This window comes from Oncorhynchus keta, chromosome 32, assembly GCF_023373465.1.
Source record: "Oncorhynchus keta strain PuntledgeMale-10-30-2019 chromosome 32, Oket_V2, whole genome shotgun sequence".
Lineage (NCBI taxonomy): Eukaryota > Metazoa > Chordata > Actinopteri > Salmoniformes > Salmonidae > Oncorhynchus > Oncorhynchus keta.
This window is the reverse complement of record NC_068452.1, coordinates 25,002,565-25,024,215: the sequence shown is the minus strand read 5'-3', so window position 1 is coordinate 25,024,215 and position 21,651 is coordinate 25,002,565. Positions and strand designations below refer to the sequence as shown.

Here is a 21,651-nt window from a genome sequence, read left to right as displayed (position 1 = left end):
TATTTTGTTAGCTATTCATCAGTCGTATTGCTTGGGCATAGAAGCTGTTCAAGAGCCTGTTGGTGTCAGACTTGATACTCCAGTACCTCATGTCGTGCAGCAGCTGAGAAAATTGTTGTCATGAGAATCTTCAATCCCAATGATAATAACTAACAATCAATAAGCTTTGACCAATCCCCGAGGTTTGTAAGACCCTGGGTTTAATGATAATTAGGCAAAGACTCATCTTATGCAAAAGGTTCGTACAGTTTATTCACGAGAGCGCTCTGAAGACCATTATACAAAGACATCCATTTTATAATTCACTCCCTAATTACGCACATACCTCCACACAAACAGTAGATATCCTACGCACATACATACGAACAGTAGGTGAGTTGTATCCATTGTTTATCAGAACCAAGCCGACAGTTCCATTCCCCGAGATTAGAGGAACCTTGAAAGGACTCCCTGTCCTATCGTAAGTTTCTCAGACTTCTAGCCAGGTCGGGTCATGCATAGTTCAATTGTTCTCGGTATCTCCTTAGTCACACACACACATTTCTCTCCCTCACATGTTTCTACCGAACCTTATTGGACTTACGTTTAGTACTTTAATGATTCATTATACATGCGACATAAACTAATAATCACGAATAGTTACGTTTCAGGGTGGAATTCTTTAATCATTACCTTTAAGCATATAAATACCCTTATCAATTGTCTATGACTTCGGAGGTTGGGATCTTTAATGATTTTCCAGGCTATCTTTTCACACTTCCTAATATAGAGGTTCTGGATGGCAGGGAGCTCGGAGCCAGTAATGTACTAGGCTGTCCGCACAACCCTCTGTAGTGCCATGCGATCGAGGATGTTGCTATTACTATACCAAGCGGTGATGCAGCCATTCAATATGCTCTCAATGGTACACCTGTAGAACATTTTGAGGATGAGGGTCTATGCCAAACTCTTTCAAACCTCCTGAGGGGGCAGAGGCGAGGTTGAGCCTTCTTCACGACTGTGCGTTTGGACCATTTTAAGTCTTTAGTGATTTGGACAATGAGGAACTTAAAGCTGTCTACCTGCTCCACTGCCGGCCTGTCGATATGGATGGAGGCGTGGTCAACCCTGCCTCCCATTTCCTGTAGTACACGATGAGCTCCTTGGTCTTGCTGACATTGAGGGAGATATTGTTGCTCAAACACCACACTCTCAAGTCACTGACCTCCTCCCTGTATGCTGACTCATCGTCAGCGGTCATCAGACCTACCACCATCGTGTCATCAGCAAACTGATAATGGTGTTGGAGTCATGCGTGACCGCACAGTCGTGGCTGAACCGGGAATACAGGAGGGGACTAAGCATACATCCCTGTGGGGCCCCTGAGTGAAGGGTCAGCGTGATGGAGGTGATGTTGCCTATCCTCACCACCTGGGGTCGGCCCATCAGAAAGTCCAGGATCCAGTTGCAGAGAGAGGTGTTCAGACCCAGAGTCCTAAGCTTGGTGACGAGTTTGTAGAGGATAATAGTGTTGAACGCTGAGCTGTAGTCAATGAACCGCATTCTCACATAGGTATTCCTCTTATCTAGGTGGGGGAGGGCAGTGTGGAGAGCAATTGAGATCGAGTCATCTATGGATCTGTTGGGGCAGGATGCCAATTGGAGTGGGTCTAGGATGGAGTTAATGTGTGCCATAACCAGCCTCTCAAATGATTACAGAAGTGAGTGCTACAGTGCGGTAATCATTGTAGCATGAAGCCTTAGAGTTCTTAGGAAGAGGGATGATTAAAACGTGGGGAATTACAGGCTGGGACAAAGAGAGATTGAAAATGACTGTGAATATGCCTGCGAGCTCTTCTGAGCATGCTCTGAGAACAAACCCTGGAATACCGTCAGGGCCCGCGGACTTGAGGGTGTTGACCTGATTAAAAACCCTTCTCACGTCGGCCTCAGAGAGTGAGATCCACCAGTCCTCTGGGTCGGTGACGGCCCTCACACCCGGGTCAATGTTGTTGTTGTCAAAGAGTGCATAACATGCATTGAGTTCATCTGGTAGAAAGACATTGTTGAGCAGATCATTGTTGGGTCTTCCTTTGTAATCCGTCATAGACTGTAGCCCCTGCCATATGCGGCGGGCATCAGAGCCTATGTAATATAATTCCACCTTATTCCTATAATTGTCATTTTGCTGGTTTGACTCTGCGGAAGTCATAGCGGGCCTTCTTGTACTTATTCCGGTCTTCGGCCGTAGCATCGGGGTTGCCCGTCTTTGGCCGTAGCATCGGGGTTGCCCGTCTTTGGCCGTAGCATCGGGGTTGCCCGTCTTTGGCCGTAGCATCGGGGTTGCCCGTCTTTGGCCGTAGCATCGGGGTTGCCCGTCTTTGGCCGTAGCATCGGGGTTGCCCGTCTTTGGCCGTAGCATCGGGGTTGCCCGTCTTTGGCCGTAGCATCGGGGTTGCCCGTCTTTGGCCGTAGCATCGGGGTTGCCCGTCTTTGGCCGTAGCATCGGGGTTGCCCGTCTTTGGCCGTAGCATCGGGGTTGCCCGTCTTTGGCCGTAGCATCGGGGTTGCCCGTCTTTGGCCGTAGCATCGGGTTGCCCGTCTTTGGCCGTAGCATCGGGGTTGCCCGTCTTTGGCCGTAGCATCGGGGTTGCCCGTCTTTGGCCGTAGCATCGGGGTTGCCCGTCTTTGGCCGTAGCATCGGGGTTGCCCGTCTTTGGCCGTAGCATCGGGGTTGCCCGTCTTTGGCCGTAGCATCGGGGTTGCCCGTCTTTGGCCGTAGCATCGGGGTTGCCCGTCTTTGGCCGTAGCATCGGGGTTGCCCGTCTTTGGCCGTAGCATCGGGGTTGCCCGTCTTTGGCCGTAGCATCGGGGTTGCCCGTCTTTGGCCGTAGCATCGGGGTTGCCCGCCCGTTTTGGCCGTAGCATCGGGGTTGCCCGTCTTTGGCCGTAGCATCGGGGTTGCCCGTCTTTGGCCGTAGCATCGGGGTTGCCCGTCTTTGGCCGTAGCATCGGGGTTGCCCGTCTTTGGCCGTAGCATCGGGGTTGCCCGTCTTTGGCCGTAGCATCGGGGTTGCCCGTCTTTGGCCGTAGCATCGGGGTTGCCCGTCTTTGGCCGTAGCATCGGGGTTGCCCGTCTTTGGCCGTAGCATCGGGGTTGCCCGTCTTTGGCCGTAGCATCGGGGTTGCCCGTCTTTGGCCGTAGCATCGGGGTTGCCCGTCTTTGGCCGTAGCATCGCATCGGGTTGCCCGTCTTTGGCCGTAGCATCGGGGTTGCCCGTCTTTGGCCGTAGCATCGGGTTGCCCGTCTTTGGCCGTAGCATCGGGGTTGCCCGTCTTTGGCCGTAGCATCGGGGTTGCCCGTCTTTGGCCGTAGCATCGGGGTTGCCCGTCTTTGGCCGTAGCATCGGGGTTGCCCGTCTTTGGCCGTAGCATCGGGGTTGCCCGTCTTTGGCCGTAGCATCGGGGTTGCCCGTCTTTGGCCGTAGCATCGGGTTGCCCGTCTTTGGCCGTAGCATCGGGGTTGCCCGTCTTTGGCCGTAGCATCGGGGTTGCCCGTCTTTGGCCGTAGCATCGGGTTGCCCGTCTTTGGCCGTAGCATCGGGGTTGCCCGTCTTTGGCCGTAGCATCGGGGTTGCCCGTCTTTGGCCGTAGCATCGGGGTTGCCCGTCTTTGGCCGTAGCATCGGGGTTGCCCGTCTTTGGCCGTAGCATCGGGGTTGCCCGTCTTTGGCCGTAGCATCGGGGTTGCCCGTCTTTGGCCGTAGCCCGTCTTGGGTAGCATGGGTTGCCCGTCTTTGGCCGTAGCATTTGGCCCGTAGCATCGGGGTTGCCCGTCTTTGGCCGTAGCATCGGGTTGCCCGTCTTTGGCCGTAGCATCGGGGTTGCCCGTCTTTGGCCGTAGCATCGGGGTTGCCCGTCTTTGGCCGTAGCATCGGGGTTGCCCGTCTTTGGCCGTAGCATCTTGCCCGCTTTGGCCGTAACATCGGGGTTGCCCGTCTTTGGCCGTAGCATCGGGGTTGCCCGTCTTTGGCCGTAGCATCGGGGTTGCCCGTCTTTGGCCGTAGCATCGGGGTTGCCCGTCTTTGGCCGTAGCATCGGGGTTGCCCGTCTTTGGCCGTAGCATCGGGGTTGCCCGTCTTTGGCCGTAGCATCGGGGTTGCCCGTCTTTGGCCGTAGCATCGGGGTTGCCCGTCTTTGGCCGTAGCATCGGGGTTGCCCGTCTTTGGCCGTAGCATCGGGGTTGCCCGTCTTTGGCCGTAGCATCGGGTGCCCGTCTTTGGCCGTAGCATCGGGGTTGCCCGTCTTTGGCCGTAGCATCGGGGTTGCCCGTCTTTGGCCGTAGCATCGGGGTTGCCGTCTGCCCGTCTTTGCCCGCCGGCCGTAGCATCGGGGTTTGCCCGTCTTTGGCCGTAGCATCGGGGTTGCCCGTCTTTGGCCGTAGCATCGGGGTTGCCCGTCTTTGGCCGTAGCATCGGGGTTGCCCGTCTTTGGCCGTAGCATCAGGGTTGCCCGTCTTTGGCCGTAGCATCAGGGTTGCCCGTCTTTGGCCGTAGCATCAGGGTTGCCCGTCTTTGGCCGTAGCATCAGGGTTGCCTGTCTTCGGCCGTAGCATCAGGGTTGTCTGCGATAGCGCTGTGTGTGGTAGCGCTAACCCCAGTGTTAATCCAGGGCTTTAAATTGAGGAAGCAGCGAACCCTGACTGTGGATACAACGTTGCCGATGCATTTTCTAATGAAGCCATTGACGGAGGTGGGAAGGCTTTATCCTTAGGGACGGATCATCGACGTTAATCGGTGGAGTCTCAGAACACATTCCAACCAGGGCTAGCAAAGCAGTCCTGAAGCATATCTTCTGATTCTGGTGACCATTTATCAACAGAGCAAATCACGGGTACTTCCTGTTTCAGCAAGAGTACGGAGTCATGATCTGATTTGCCGAATGGCAGACGAGGGAGGACATTGTATGCTTGCTTATGGGTAGAATAGCAGTGGTCTAGGACTTTCTCCCCTAGTGGCGTTGGAGACGTGTTGATGGAAGTGGGCCATCGCGTGTCTTAGTGATGTCAAATTAAAATCGCCGGAAACCAGAAAGGTGGCCGCTGGGTGTAGGGTTTCCTGCTTGTTTATAGCCTTGTATAGTTTGTTAAGCGCCAGTTTATTATTTTGATTGGCCTGAGGTGGTATGTATACAGCAGTCACAATAACAGCTGAAAATATTTGGGAGTTTGGGGGATTTTGGGCCATGCTACAACTATTTCACTGCCTTGCAACCTCTCTAAAAGTCCCTTGATGGAACAGTTGTATGTGTATACATTTGTGTATGCATGGTATAATATTATGAGCAGGTCTGAAAGTACTCTGTCATGCTGTGGGGGTATGGTTGAGGGCAGTGAGAGAACGGCTACTTGACTTTGACCGGGAGCAGAGAGAAGATCTCACAATAGTTACAACATTTGACCTGTTGTCACGTTTGGTTGAGACAAACATTGTCCATTTCCAATTCATCTGCCAACTCCTATAAAGCATTCTGAACTGTTGCATGACCTCAATCCAGTTCAGTTACTCGTGGTGTGTTTTAATTTGTGCAGTTCACTTAAAATCCCATTTCAGTATGTCAGTCTGTTAATAATGAGAGGAAGTAGGCCAGCCAATACAGAGTCTGTCAGTCTGCCACATCCATCTTTATTCATAATCACACATTAGAGATGTATCTCCAATATGTTGTTAATGGAATAGACCTTCTTTTAGAGTTCTAAGTCTCAGTAAGCGGGTCCAACACTGCTCGAAGAACCTTAATCTGAGAGGCCTGACTCCAACTCCTTGTCTCCCTCCTTTTCCCTGTGGGGGGTTGAAGAAGCCCAGCTTTTCTTCCAGCTGCACAAACAAAGCCAGCTCAGAATTACAATGGCTGCCAGAATGGAGGGATGAGGAGGGTGGGGTGGGGAGGGGTCCAAACCACACATCTCCATGTGTACCTGCTCTAACATCACTGAGACATGACCACTGGCTGGGTTTGACCAGACACCAAGAATCCACTATCTGACCACATTGATTAACCATACTCCCTCCTTAACGTAAATTACAGTAGAATAGTGTTCGTACACTGTACAGTTTTCAAAGTGTTGTCGCCTTCTTCGAAAGCCACAAAGCCAAAATGAAAATGTTGAGGTGGTTTGTTACGGTTTCATGTGCCATGGATGAAAGATCCAATACTGCAATCCAATAACCTTTCTTAGCCTAATTACTTAGACTGGCAGAAGGTTTCTCTAAGTATATGGGTGGTCCAAGTTAACAATACTGTATGATACAGACATGCCTCTATCACAACTGTGAAGGATGATTTGAACCAAATCCCTTTAATGATATGTCAGGCATGCTGGTATGTTGGTGAGGGTATTAGGGTGCTACCATGGATACTTTTATGGTTAAGTGACTAGAGAAGACGGGAGATGTACAGGACCTTTTAAAGCTGTTGGATTTGCCTAAGGAGTTTAAACATCATCCTGGACTGAAATACACCAAACCTTTCCCCTCCTCCAAATGTCAGCTCAACTAAATATTTATAAAGTATTCCCGAGGGCACGTCTGAGTTAGACATATTATGTTTTGATATAGTTTCATGTGTCTGTGTAAGATGTTGGGAATGGGGGAAAAAAGCAGAGCAGGCCATATATTTCCTGATCGGAGACACTCCCAGTTCTTGGCTGTGTATCAGAAAGCTACATGCTGTCAGCTGTTTGTTGCAGCTTGTACTTCTGCAGCCTGCGAACAGAAGGCACTTATTTTGCTACAGCTGCCACACCCAGGAAAAGTGTTTTTCAGGCTAGCGGAGATTCTCATTTGGGCAAAAGACCGTCCTCTCATTGACTTCTCCTTCCTCTCTCCTCCGTGACCCGGTAAAACCGATAAGTAGTCGAGTGTCAATTCGTTAGTAGGCGAAGGAAGAAGGCTGCTCCCCTCCTCGATTACCAACTTCGACAAGAGGATGCACAAGAGTATCCACACCACAGGAGGTTGGTGGTACCTTAATTGGGAAGGATGCAATCGTAATGGCTGGAGGGGAATGGTCTCAAATACATCAAACACATGGTGATTCCATGTGTTTGTTGCCATTCCATTCGCTCCATTCCGGCCATTATTATGAGCCGCCCTCCCCTCAGCAGCCTCCACTGATCCTCAAGGCAGGTAGCGCAGAAGTGTTTCAATACCCGCCACACCCCCTTTGAGTCAGCTGATGTTTTCCCAAAGGAGAAGAGCACGCACACATTTATAAATGATATGCTACTTATGCTTTCATCTAGAATATTGCACTAACTACATTTGTTTTGATCACTTTATACATTTATTTGGGGATCCACCCCTGTAAAGGCATTACACACATTGGTTGTAGGATACATTGATTTGAGGATCCACCCCTGTCAAGGCATTACACACATTGGTTGTAGGATACATTGATTTGGGGATCCACCCCTGTCAAGGCATTACACACATTGGTTGTAGGATACAAGGTTAGTCAGTGCTGCAGCTCTTATCTGTAAGTTAGGGGTTGACACGTGACTGTTTCCTTTTAACCCTGCCTGTACAAGCCAGAACGTTGTTGCACCCGTTGTTCCCTTCTCTGATCTTTCCGATGTTCGTACCCCTTTAGAAATGGCTGACTAAAGTAAAGTGGTTGTGTGTAGTAGACAACAAGAGGCTTCAGCGTCCCTAAGGATAAAGCCTTCTCACTGCTTCGTATTAGCGGCCTCGCTCTCCCAGGATTGGAGCTGAAACATGAGCATCCTTTAGGGACAACCCCACCCACATCTCCCTCCGACTTTAACCCCCATGTGACCCGGCTTCCGACCTGGCCTAGAAATAATCCCACACATCCAGTTCCCACTGCTGAATTATCATCAATTTATTTATCCATCTGTTTACTTTCAACATTGGTTTATTTATTTGTCCATTGATTTCACTTGCATTTCTCACGCCCTACTTCTCCTCGCAGTCTTCCTCCATTCAGTAGGCTTTGGTGACCCTGGGGCTCACGGGGTCTTTAACAGTAAGTCTGCCTGGTTACACTGTGCTGTTGCTGCTGTCATGTCTGCCTGGTTACACTGTGCGGTTGCTGCTGTCATGTCCACCTGGTTACACTGTGCGGTTGCTGCTGTCATGTCCACCTGGTTACACTGTGCGGTTGCTGCTGTCATGTCCGCCTGGTTACACTGTGTGGTTGCTGCTGTCATGTCCGCCTGGTTACACTGTGTGGTTGCTGCTGTCATGTCCGCCTGGTTACACTGTGTGGTTGCTGCTGTCATGTCCGCCTGGTTACACTGTGTGGTTGCTGCTGTCATGTCCGCCTGGTTACACTGTGTGGTTGCTGCTGTCATGTCTGCCTGGTTACACTGTGCAGTTGCTGCTGTCATGTCTGCCTGGTTACACTGTGTGGTTGCTGCGGTCATGTCTGCCTGGTTACACTGTGTGGTTGCTGCTGTCATGTCCGCCTGGTTACACTGTGTGGTTGCTGCTGTCATGTCCGCCTGGTTACACTGTGTGGTTGCTGCTGTCATGTCTGCCTGGTTACACTGTGCAGTTGCTGCTGTCATGTCTGCCTGGTTACACTGTGCAGTTGCTGCTGTCATGTCTGCCTGGTTACACTGTGTGGTTGCTGCGGTCATGTCTGCCTGGTTACACTGTGTGGATGGTTGACTGCCGGTGTGTTGGAGCTGTTAACAGCAGCACTCCAGGACTCTGTCACTTGGGCCAGAGATGAGAGTGTGTGAAGTGAACGTGTGTGAAGAGGGTTGGCAGAGGTCAGTGGTGGCTGCGGCGTGGCGGGTTTTGTTCTAGTGCAATGAGCCGTGAGGTCACATGGTCCCAAAGCAGACGGCCAGTCGCCTGGATCAGGTTATATCTATCTCCAGCCTGTCGGCCAGCCCCCCCCCCTCCCTCTAGCACAGGCGTCCCATCCACACCCGAAACAACCCACAGCACCACCACAACATCCTCATCTCACACCTGATATTATTCTCCACCTACATACACTGAGCATACCAAAAATTAAGAACACTTCCCCACCGTTACCCTCAGAACAGCCTCAATTCGTCGGGGCATGGACTCTACAAGGTGTTGAAAGTGTTCCACAGGGATGCTGGCCCATGTTGACTCCAATGCTTCCCAGTTGTGTCAAGTTGGCTGGATGTCCTTTTGGTGGTGGACCATTCTTGATACACACAGGAAACTGTTGAGCCTTAAAAACCCAGCAGTGTTGTCGTTCTTTGACACAAACCAGTGTGTCTGGCACCTATTACCATACCCTGTTCAAAGGCACTTCAATCTGTTGTCTTTCCCAGTCACCCTCTGAATGGCACACATACACAATCCATGTCTCAACTGTCTCAAGGCTGAAAAGTTGTTCTTTAACCTGTCTCCTCCCCTTCATCTACACTGACTGAAGTGCATTTTAACAAGTGACATCAATAAGGGATCAAAGCTTTCACCTAGATTCACCTGGTCAGTCGATGTCATGGAAAGAGCAGGTGTTCATAATGTTTCGTACACTCAGTGTATGTCCCTCTCCCACCCACCACCCCTCTGAAATTATGTTATCATGGAGAAATGTTTGCTCGTCTTTATTTGGGGCTTTTTGTCTGTAGTGGCTCCCATGTGCATCAGAGCATTCAGTTAGTTTTGCACTCTGTTGCCATTGGTTAAGCATGAGCTAATGTCATCAGGAGCTTTTAACATTTTAGAGAGGCTTAATGACCAGCACACTGAAAAAAGAAAGAAAAAGAGAGAGGGGGGGCTGAGGAGAGAGAGAGCTGAGGAGAGATAGAGCTGAGGAGAGGGAGAGAGAGAGCGAGAGAAGGAGAGAGAGAAAGAGCTGAGGAGAGAGAGAAAGAGCTGAGGAGAGAGAGAAAGAGCTGAGGAGAGAGAGAGCAAGAGAGAGAGAATGATGGATGGGTGTTTTTATCAGGTAATAAAACACTAGTTCCTCCTCCTTATCAGCTTATCTTGGTGTTTCTCTTACCATGAATAGATTACCGACACCCTCATTCTGTGTGGGTGTGTCTGTGTAAGGTGTTTTTGCATAATGCTATTCTTTCAAAGAGCAGAAACATGCAGGGTGCATCATGCTTTTCATTGTCAGTGTGACCCAAAACTGTGCCCCTGACAAACATATCTACCTCAATTACCTTGTACCCCTGCACCTCAAACTCAGTCCTGGTACCCAGTGTAGATAGACAATGAGTATCGATAACTTGTCTAATTTTTCCTTGTGTTATCATTTTTTCCTATCATTTTGAAATGCTTCTCTCTTCATTGTTGGAAAGGGCCCGTAGAATACACCTGTCGTTTACAAAGCATGTGACAAATAAACGTTGATTTGATTTTGTAGTCAGATAAGACGTCAGCATATAATACATGTACAGTATGACAGATAGGTTAGCCTAATGTAATGGTTTGTGAAAGTGTGCAGCAAGAAGGTCAGGGCTTTTACAATAGAATTATGAACCGTTTCTTTATCTTTTAAGATAAAACTGAACAGTGTTGCTAAAAAATATATATATATTAGCCTTAAGTCATTTTGGAACACTTGAAAACATGTTCGAATGGAAATCAGGTTTAATCCACCAGGCACTTGGGGACCCCGATCCGCCCACCAAGCAGCTCCGCTCCGGTGAGATGGTATAATGGAGCCTTTTGTTTTATTAAAACATCCTTTCAGGACAATGCGCCCTTTACAGTGACGGATGAGCGGACCTTGACAACACCCGAGGGGGGAACAGCGGGTCTCGGAACCGCTACAAGACGTATAGAAGCCCCCTGCGAAGCTAAAGCCAGGGGACCACAGCACCACCCCCCTCGACAAAACCACAATACACATAGAGCAGTAGTGGGCACCGTGGCTTGTTAATATTTAATGGATCATGTTACTCATTAAACACAACGTTCCAAAACATATGTTATTCTCAAGCGAATGAAAACAATACATTTATTGACGGATCATTTTCTGGTTGTTTGATTAACCATCTAATGTACAACCTTGAGGAACACAGATAAGGTATCACCCAAGACACCCATACGCTTCTCTTAGAATGTGTGTGTGGTTTCCTTTTACGTTATATACTGATAACCTCTCAACACGTTTGACTGCATCCTGGTAATCATTCATGCGGTCATTAAGGTTACTTAAACAATCATGTGTGATTAGACGTCAGTGGTTGCCACTAAATACGTGCAATTGGTCTTTGGGTAGGTTAATTCATATAAAATAATAAGCTATATCTTCCCAAAGTGGGCGAAGTTCATAACCGCCCTCGTGTGTTGCAGACTCGCTGCACATTGTTCATTGATTGATAGTGTCTTGGGTTTTCAACAAACGGCACGATTAGAGTGTACACTTGCCACAAATTGTACAATTTGACTGGTAGGTCTACACGTGAAACCACTTACCCCATGTGCGAAGTCGGCGGGTGCAGCAAAACCAAAGTAGGCCGATGTAGTTGTGGCTGTTGTCGACAAAAGTTGTATCATGTGGCTACCTATCTCCAAATGAAATGCATATTCAAACGTTCACTTGATTTGTGAGCGATGTCTTCTTCTGGGTCGAGGGTAATGAGGACAATCAAAAGTTCGGATGACGACTGGGCAGTGTTGCTCTTCTGGTCATAGATAAATCCATAGCTGGAACTACTCTGTCTCAAAAAAATGATATACTGCGAAGACTGAATGATTCCCAATACAAAATACTTTAAAGACAATGCCTGATATTTCTCGTTAGGCTCATACTTTCTCCTATGTTGCTCTATTCCCAGTGTCCGTGTAGTTGTTCCTTCTCTAACTCTGAGAACAACAGCTCCACAGGCTATGGAACAACAGGGAGGCGCGCGCACATTACGCGCCGGTCACACACATATTTCCCAACTCAAAACCACTGTCGAAACGTCCTACTACAGAATATGAACAGCAGTCCCGTTTTTCGGCTAATGGTTAACACTTATAATGTTCAGATAAACCCTCTACATTTATTCATAGTCACTAATTAGACTTACAGGATATCAGATAGCATTTCCATTGTGAGTTTTTCTCTGTCCAGTGGACAAATGAAGTCCAGATGTTTTAGTCTTTAATCTTCCACCACCTCACTTCCGGAGCCCTCGCGCACCCCTGGATGAACGTGAGTCCAGTGCTCCTCCAAATCTAAACTAGCCTGAAATCGCAGGAGTCTTCTGACTGACTACAGTACTAGAAATACTGTCTCTGGCATACAGCCTATTCATATACTGAAGATGTTCAGTGTTTCCCGCACATTTATTTTTATTAGATTTTACTATAAGGGAAGGTTTTTTTGGGGGAAATGCATTTGCATTTCCACTTTGATATGTCTCATGGCAAAACATGTAAATACGCGTTGAGTCAGTTGTACATGTTGACTCATTCTTGTTTTTGTTTTGAATCAATACATCAAGCATTTGGTCTGCTGTCAGTCAAGAAGGTAGGCGAGAGGTGAGTATGGGCATGTTCTGTCAGCCATTATCAAGCCAGAGGTCTAGCCTAGCTACTGTAAGGTGATGAAGATACGGCAGACCAGAGACCACATGACACATGACACACATCTTGGTGGCAAATGAAATTAGGCAATGAAACTGTCTGCTTTCTCTCCCTGTGTTGGTGAGTGAGTTGAGAGTGAATAGAGCTGCATAGTAAGAGGAGACAGGCAGTGATTGGGCAACCCCCCCCACCCACCAACTGTAGTCATCCTTCCTACCTTTCTTCCTTCCACCTCTCCTTCTCCACCAGCTGTGTGGGAGGTGTTCTCTCAGAAGTTGGGGAAATTGTGACATTATCTTGAATACAAACACACTGTATATTTGGGAGAATTCAAAAAGAAACTCAAAGTAAACGTTCTGTTTCTCTGGAAACTGAGAAAGGTTCTTCAACATGTGGGCATGCCTACCCTCTAAGGTGCCAATACTTTTCGTACCTCCATGTCAATGGCGTCCTCCACTTAAGAGTTGGCAGTTTGAATGGACCGAGAGTAAGCTGGATGTCTAGCAAGCACTCATTATGGACTGACTGCACATCGACAGGGAGTTTATGATGGGACAAGATGTTTGAGAGAGAGTGCCCAGCAGAGCCTCACAGAGGAGAGAGGAACCCCCAACTTAGCTCAAGGGAGTGGTCAAGAGCCCTGACCTCACTTCCTGTTGGGACTACTCACAAGCATTCCATTGTCTGTGAGAATGTGAGTGGAATCTTGAGACTCCCCACATCTGGCAGCTGTTATTACGGCCCCAGCATGGTGAAACATCTGTCGATGTGCCCTTGAGCAAAGCACAACCCTAATTTCTCCTGAAAGTCACTTTGGATAAGAATGTCTGCTAAATGACAAAATAAATGTGAATATAAAGTGTCTTTCTGGTAAGTGAACATGGATTGTTGTGACGCAGTCTGTGGTTACCTGACTTGTCTCTAGACCTATGTAGTTATGTGAAAGTGAGAGAGAGCGAGAGACAGACAGTCATTTAGAGAAACAAAACCATTTCTCGTAATGTCTAGCAAGCAGACCTGGGCAGAAAAAGTTGTGTTTTGTAGTTTACTCGAAAATACCAACTTTTCAAATACTTGAGGTAGTCCAACAGTAGTCAGATACAGGCAACTATTTCCTTTGATATTCAAATATAGGTCTCAGAAAAACAAATCACATTTGAAACTATTTTGAATACCTCTCAGAAAAACACATACTATTTTAAGGTATTTTATGTGCAAGTTATTCGGAAGTTTACATACACTTAGGTTGGAGTCATTAAAACTCGTTTTTCAACCACTCCACAAAATGTATTGTTAACAAACTATAGTTTTGGCAAGTCGGTTAGGACATCTACTTTGTGTATGACACAAGTCATTTTTCCAACAATTGTTTACAGACAGATTATATCACTTATAATTCATTGTATCACAATTGCAGTGGGTCAGAGGTTTACATACACTAAGTTGACTGTGCCTTTAAACAGCTTGGGAAATTCCAGAAAATGATGTCATGGCTTAGAAAGCTTCTGATAGGCTAAGTGACATCATTTGAGTCAATTGGAGGTGTACCTGTGGATGTATTTCAAGGCCTACCTTCAAACTCAGTGCCTCTTTGCTTGCTTGACATTATGGGAAAATCAAAATAAATCAGTCAAGGCCTCAGAAAAATAATTGTAGACCTCCACAAGTCTGGTTCATCCTTGGGAGCAATTTCCAAACGCCTGAAGGTACCACATTCATCTGTACAAACAATAGTACTCAATTATAAACATCATGGGACCACGCAGCCATCATACCACTCAGGAATGAGACGCGTTCTGTCTCCTAGAGATGAATGTACTTTGGTGCGAAAAGTGCAAATCAACCTTGTGAAGATGCTGGAGGAAACAGGTACAAAGGTATCTATATCCACAGTAAAACGAGTCCTATATCGACATAACCTGAAAGGCCGCTCAGCGAGGAAGGAGCCACTGCTCCAAAACCGTCATAACAAAAAAAGACTGCGGTTTGTAACTGCACATGGGGTCAAAGATCGTACTTTTTGGAGAAATGTCCTCTGGTCTGATGAAACAAAAATAGAACTGTTTGGCCATAATGACCATCGTAATGTTTGGAGAAAAAAGGGGGAGGCTTGCAAGTCGAAGAACACCATCCCAACCATAAAGCACGGGACTGACAGCATCATGTTGTGGCGGTGCTTTGCTGCAGGAGGGACTGGTGCACTTCACAAAATAGATGGCATCATGAGAAAATAAAATTATGTGGATATGTTGAAGCAATATCTCAAGACATCAGTCAGGAAGTTAAAGCTTGGTCGCAAATGGGTCTTCCAAATGGACAATGACCCCAAGCATACTTCCAAAGTTGTGGCAAAATGGCTTAAGGACAATAAAGTCAAGGTATTGGAGTGGCCATCACAAAGCCCTGACCTCAATCCTATATAACATTTGTGGGCAGAACTGAAAAAGCGTGTGTGAACAAGGAGGCCTACAAACCTGACTCAGTTACACCAGCTCTGTCAGGAGGAATGGACCAAAATTCACCCAACTTATTGTGGGAAGCTTGTGGAAGGCTACCCAAAATGTTTGACCCAAGTTAAACAATTTAAAGGCAATGCTACCAAATACCAATTGAGTGTATGTAAACTTCTGACCCACTGGGAATGTGATGAAAGAAATAAAAGCTGAAATAAATCATTCTCTCAACTATAATTCTGACATTTCACATTCTTAAAATAAAGTGGTGATCTAGCTGACCTAAAACAGGGCATTTTTTACTTGGATTAAATGTCAGGAATTGTGAAAACTGAGTTTAAATGTATTTGGCTAAGGTGAACTGTATGTAAACTTCCAACTTCAACTGTAGACTGAACAAAAATATAAATGCAACATCCAACCATTTTACTGAGTTAGTTTATAAATCAGGAAATCAGTCAATTGAAAGGAATTCATTAGGCCTTAATTAATGGAGTTAGCATATTTAAAACTAGCAAGCAAAATGTCTCATTGAGTAAGAGCAGATATTGTGACTCCTCACCTCATCTCCATTCCTCCTCTCAGACCCAACAAGGCAGAGTGGTATTAGAGAATCTGATGATCTGAATTTCCTTTGTTTCTACTTTTAGATGCTGGCCAGCCTTCACTAGGGAAGTCATCACAGCAGTCAAGCGTAACTGTTCTCATGCTCTATTTCAGTGAAAGGGGACTTTCCATGGCTAAATTATATACATTGAACCTATTTCCTACGGTGTTTACAGATGCAAGGATGTTGTCAACATCGTGCATGGGAATTTCATTTCGGGTTAAACTGGTCTGCACAAAGAGCAGGCGAGACAATACTAAGAAAATATTCCGTTACTGTTCTTTTCTGCATGAGGATTGCTGGGTGAAATCCACTGTATATTCCTGTTAATATGACCTTGTTTTGATTTGAAATAGAGATGTAAAGAGAAATGCAGGGGAAGGATCTCTTACATCACTTCCTCTTCTGAAGTCAGAGAGCAGCTCCACAAAGCCTGGACAAAAGCCTTCCTCTTTCTGCCACAGATGCTCCAAAGTACCCAAAGTTAGGCTTTATATTTTGAGCACTGTGAATGTTCCTTAAGTCATGTGCATCTGTAATCCATTCTTGTGATACAATGAGACCTGATAGTCACAATGACATGAATAATGATACTCTGAGTATTCACATTCAGGTCAAATGATGTGGGAATTTTTGTCTTAGCTCATGGCCTCATTTTAGTTTAGGTTCACCAGTAACTTTTCTACCGCAAATATGCTTTACCACAAAACAGTTATACTACACACAATACTCCTATTTTTGGTTCTACCTTGGTACTAGGGTAGTGCTGCAAACAGTCAGAATATGAGAGAACAGGACACAACTGAAGGGGCTTTGCATGCTTGCATGTGATCGTGGTTGAGCGCCATATTCTACACTCTATTTTATGAATACAGCAGAGGGCATGTTCTGAGAATTGTCAATATGAGTTCTGGATGTTCAAATCAATAGTGTTACTGTAGATGAACAGGCATCCCAGCCAGAGGCCTCAGCTACAGCTGCTTCCTGCCACTATGAAAAATCACTAAAACCTGTGCCATTAACCATCAGTAAGTATCCTGAGGTGCTGTGTGATTCAATCAATGGAGCAATGGGACCGAGTGGCACAGCAGTCTAAGGCACGAGTGCTAGAGGTGTCACTACAGACCCGGGTTTGATCCCGGCTGTATCACAACCGGCCGTGATCGGGAGTCCCATAGCGCGGCGCACAATTGGCCCAGCGTCGTCCGGGTTAGGGGAGGGTTTGGCCGGGGTAGGCCGTCAATATAAATAAGAATTTGTTCTGAACTGACTTGCCTAGTTAAATAAAGCTTAAATAAGAAAAATAAAGACAGCAGGCTGTGTGTGCTGCTGGTTGTGGAGGAGGTGTGTGTGTGTGTCATTGCCAGGTGTTTTTGTTCCCCCCATACCCCTTAACAGACAGAGTAAACATTGTCGGTTGGACATCTGCTGATCTTCTCCTTTCTCCAAATCACCCATTAGCGGCTTAAGTGTTGGTCATGCCACATGTCTCTCTCTCTCTCCCCCTCTCTCTCTGTCTCTGTCTGTCTGTTGTTCACAGGTTATGTGGTAAAACAGGTCCCCCTGCTCCCCCTCCTCCATAAATACCTCAAGTGTTAACTTCCCCTCTTATCTCTGACCTGAGCATCTAGTGTTCTCTTACCTACACAGTAGACTTGTAGTTGTTATTTTGGAACGAACTACAAAAATCTATGAAACTGGTAACACTTATCTCCCTCACTAGCTTTAAGCACCAACTGTCAGAGCAGCTCACAGATTACTGCACCTGTACATAGCCCACCTATAACTTAGCCCAATCAACTACCTCTTTCCCAACTGTATTTAATTAATTTATTTATTTTGCTCCTTTGCACCCCATTATTTTTATTTTTACTTTGCACATTCTTCCATTGCAAAACTACCATTCCAGTGTTTTACTTGCTATATTGTATTTACTTTGCCACCATGGCCTTTTTTGCCTTTACCTCCCTTCTCACCTCATTTGCTCACATTGTATATATACTTGTTTATACTGTATTATTGACTATATGTTTGTTTTACTCCATGTGTAACTCTGTGTCGTTGTATCTGTCGAACTGCTTTGCTTTATCTTGGCCAGGTCGCAATTGTAAATGAGAACTTGTTCTCAACTTGCCTACCTGGTTAAATAAAGGTGAAATAAAATAAAATAAAACATGATGTGTACATGAAGCCATGTGAAGCCACTTATAACACCAGATTTCATTACAGCCACATTATTATTAGACATATTTTATAACTGCCAGGCCTTGTTGTAGCCTTGTATCTTCTGTTTGTCTCCTGTGTGTCCTTTGTTAGTGTTTTCTCTGTGTGTCTTTGTATTTTCTCTCTGTGTGGCTGTGTGAGGGGAGTCTCTCTGAACGTATATAATCTGTCTATTTATTTTCCTAGCAGAGCTCTCTGTGGGTATGAGTGAGATGTTTCCGTGGTGCAGTGGATCTCAGTGTGTAGTCAATGTTAAAGGGCTCCACCCCTTCTGCCCAGGAATCTCTCACAGGAGTATAGAGTTACCTCCATTATTATGGCCTGGACTCAATAGACTGTTCCACTTTATTCATGTGTGTGAGTGTGTGGATGTGTTGTTGTGGGTCTGTGTGTTGGTTACTCTACTGTTGTATTGGGTCATATCTATTATGTTCCATTTCAGTGTGTGTGACTCTGCCATCACCTCTCTCCCTCTGACAGGGTGGAGAAAGAAATGAGGAGGGCAGGGAGGTCCAGAGCGCTCCATGGTGAGGGACGGTATGGACATGGGGATTGGGAGATGAGGGACATGAGGTAGGGGTTGGGGGGCATGGGTTTTGGGGGCTTCCTGGAGCTTAGGCCCTGTGTTTACAGAGCCTTGCTGAAGTACCAGTAGGAAAACACATTCTCATCCGCACATACATTATTAAACTAGGCTCTATGAACATGATAACTCAGGGATAATGTTTTCCAAAACAGGACCTGTCATTTGTGCTGTCATACAACTCTTGTCAGTCAGCTTCGATTCTCCTTCTCTGTGTGTGTCTGGTTGAAACAAAAGTAAATGTACATAGCGGAGGAGGCTGGTCATTGGAAACATTTAACATTTTTAGATACATCTATGAGGAATATCTGTTTAAAAACTCTGTTCTGAAATGGTCTAATCTCAATAGCACCCCCCTCATGTGAGGATGGCTATTTTTAGTCCTCCTCTAGAAAACACACCCAGCTCTGTTTCATTTTTTTTTTGTAAACAAAAGACAGCCTATAAGTATGGCATACCACATAGGACAAATGAACAGATAGCCAATCAGATATCTTGCAGTAGCAATAGACATTCTTCCCATCCAATCAAAGGATTAAATAAACTCTCTTACTGTAGGAATGTGTGATTCTGGAGATTTTAATGAAGAACTGATTAACATTTTCAAGGCCAGCTAAGGATGCTATAGCAAGCATGATTCACATTAGAGTTATTAAATTAACTACCAAAAGGCAAGCCTTTGTGCTTTTAATTGGGGTGACACTATACACACATGAGCTTGTCAGCTATCTACTAGCCAGCTCTGGTCCAGGGCGTTACTTACGTGCGAGATGTAAACAAATAATTCCCAACAACTGGAATAATAACAGATGTATTTCCCCAGTCATTTTCACCCGTCCTCCTCAACTTCTCAAGTCAGCAAGCACAGATAAACAGGAACAACAGACTGAGTTTAGGAGTCAGTTAAGTGTGAGAGGTGACAGTCATGGATGGGGCTCTATTATATTCCGAAGCATCAGAGAGGACAAGGGCAAAATCTGAAACCACATGGCAGCCATCAGCGTCTCCCCTTGTCATTGGTAGAGAAACCCGACACTGACATTTCCAGCTAATTATTTGACCTGTGTGTGAGTTCAAATGCTTAATATACTTGCAGGTTTAGATCAATGGTTATGGCGGTGTGCCTTTCTCTCCCCCGTGGGTGTGTGTATGTTTGTGCACGTGTGGGTGGGTGTGTGTTTGTGTGTGTGTGTTTATTTATTTTATCACATTCCCAGTGGGTCAGAAGTTTACATACACTCAATTAGTATTTGGTAGCTTTGCCTTTAAATTGTTTAACTTGGGTCAAACGTTTCGGGTAGCATTCAACAAGCTTCCCACAATAAGTTGGGTGAATTTTGGCCAATTCCTCCTGACAGAGCTGGTGTAACTGAGTCAGGTTTGTATGCCTCCTTGTTCACACACGCTTTTTTAGTTCTGCCCACAAATGTTCTATAGGATTGAGGTCAGGGCTTTGTGATGGCCACTCCAATACCTTGACTTTGTTGTCCTTAAGCCATTTTGCCACAACTTTGGAAGTATGCTTGGGGTCATTGTCCATTTGGAAGACCCATTTGCGACCAAGCTTTAACTTCCTGACTGATGTCTTGAGATATTGCTTCAACATATCCACGTAATTTTATTTTTTCGTGATGCCATCTATTTTGTGAAATGCACCAGTCCCTCCTGCAGCAAAGCACACCCACAACATGATGCTACCACGGTTGGGATGGTGTTCTTCAGCTTGCAAGCCTCCCCCTTTTTCCTCCAAACATAACGATGGTCATTATGGCCAAACAGTTCTATTTTTGTTTCATCAGACCAGAGGACATTTCTCCAAAAATTATGATCTTTGTACCCATGTGCAGTTGCAAACGGTAGTCTGGCTTTTTTTATGGCGGTTTTGGAGCAGTGGCTTCTTTTTTGCTGAGTGGCCTTTCAGGTTATGTCGATATAGGACTCGTTTTACTGTGGATATAGATACTTTTGTACCTGTTTCCTCCAGCATCTTCACAAGGTCCTTTGCTGTTGTTCTGGGATTGATTTGCAATTTTATCCCCAAAGTTTCTAGGAGACAGAACGCGTCTCCTTCCTGAGCAGTATGACGGCTGCGTGGTCCCATGGTGTGGATACTTGCGTACTATTGTTTGTACAGATGAACGTGGTACCTTCAGGTGTTTGGAAATTGCTCCCAAGGATGAGCCAGACTTGTGGAGGTCTGCAATTATTTTTCTGAGGTCTTGGCTGATTTCTTTTGATTTTCCAATGATGTCAAGCAAAGAGACACTGAGTCTGAAGGTAGGCCTTGAAATACATCCACAGGTACACCTCCAATTGACTCAAATGATGACAATTAGCCTATCAGAAGCTTCTAAAGCCATGACATTATTTTCTGGAATTTTCCAAGCTGTTTCAAGGCACAGTCAACTTAGTCTATGTAAACGTCTGACCCACTGCAATTGTGATACAGTGATAAGTGATATAATCTGTCTGTAAACAATTGTTGGAAAAATTACTTGTGTCATGCACAAAGTAGATGTCCTAACTGACTTGCCAAAACTATAGTTTGTTAACAAGAACTTTGTGGAGTGGTTGAAAAACGAGTTTTAATGACTCCAACCTAAGTGTATGTGAACTTCTGACTTCAACTGTACATGCGTACTCAGATAAAAGAGAATGAAATTGGAGCACAGAGGTTTCACAGCATTGGCACAGCTCAGCAGGACACCCGAAGAAAGAAACACTTGGGCTCCCAAATGCACTCATGCAGACTGTTGCTACCCTGAAGATTTTGGGAAGGAGAGGGTGGAGGGTGGTGTTTTGGAGGATAGTAAATGATGTGTGAGAATGGGGGAGCTGAGGGAGTTAGGTGAAAATAGGGTAAGGAAATAGAGGAAGGATGGATGGATGGATGCAGAGGAGTTGAAAGAAGTGGGTCAGTAGAGTGTAAAATAAGCTTCCAGTAAGATTATTTGACCTATTAGAATATCCCTTCTAGGAGATTGCACACACACTGCTGGGCTGTTTACCTGAGAGGTAGAGCAGAGGATCAGTGTGTGTGTGTGTGTGTGTGTGTGTGTGTGTGTGTGTGTGTGTGTGTGTGTGTGTGTGTGTGTGTGTGTGTGTGTGTGTGTGTGTGTGTGTGTGTGTGTGTGTGTGTGTGTGTGTGTGTGTGTGTGTGTGTGTGTGTGTGTGTGTGTGTGTGTGTCTTTCTCACTTTGTGCATATATGACAGGGATGACCGCATGCAGGATTTGTTTATATAAGTGTGTTTACAAAAGAGTGTTTG

The 21,651-nt window shown here is 46.0% G+C and overlaps 1 protein-coding gene across 1 annotated transcript in view; it reads right to left on the bottom strand.

Annotated features, from left to right (window-relative positions):
• Window positions 1-12,120, bottom strand: part of LOC118365415 (sphingosine 1-phosphate receptor 2-like) — a 34,344-nt gene extending 22,224 nt beyond the window's left edge. The window contains exon 1 of the mRNA XM_035747589.2: window positions 11,420-12,120. The gene's annotated coding sequence lies outside the window, so the exon portion shown is untranslated. The remainder of the gene's footprint in view (window positions 1-11,419) is intronic.
• Between the last annotated feature and the right edge of the window lie 9,531 nt (window positions 12,121-21,651).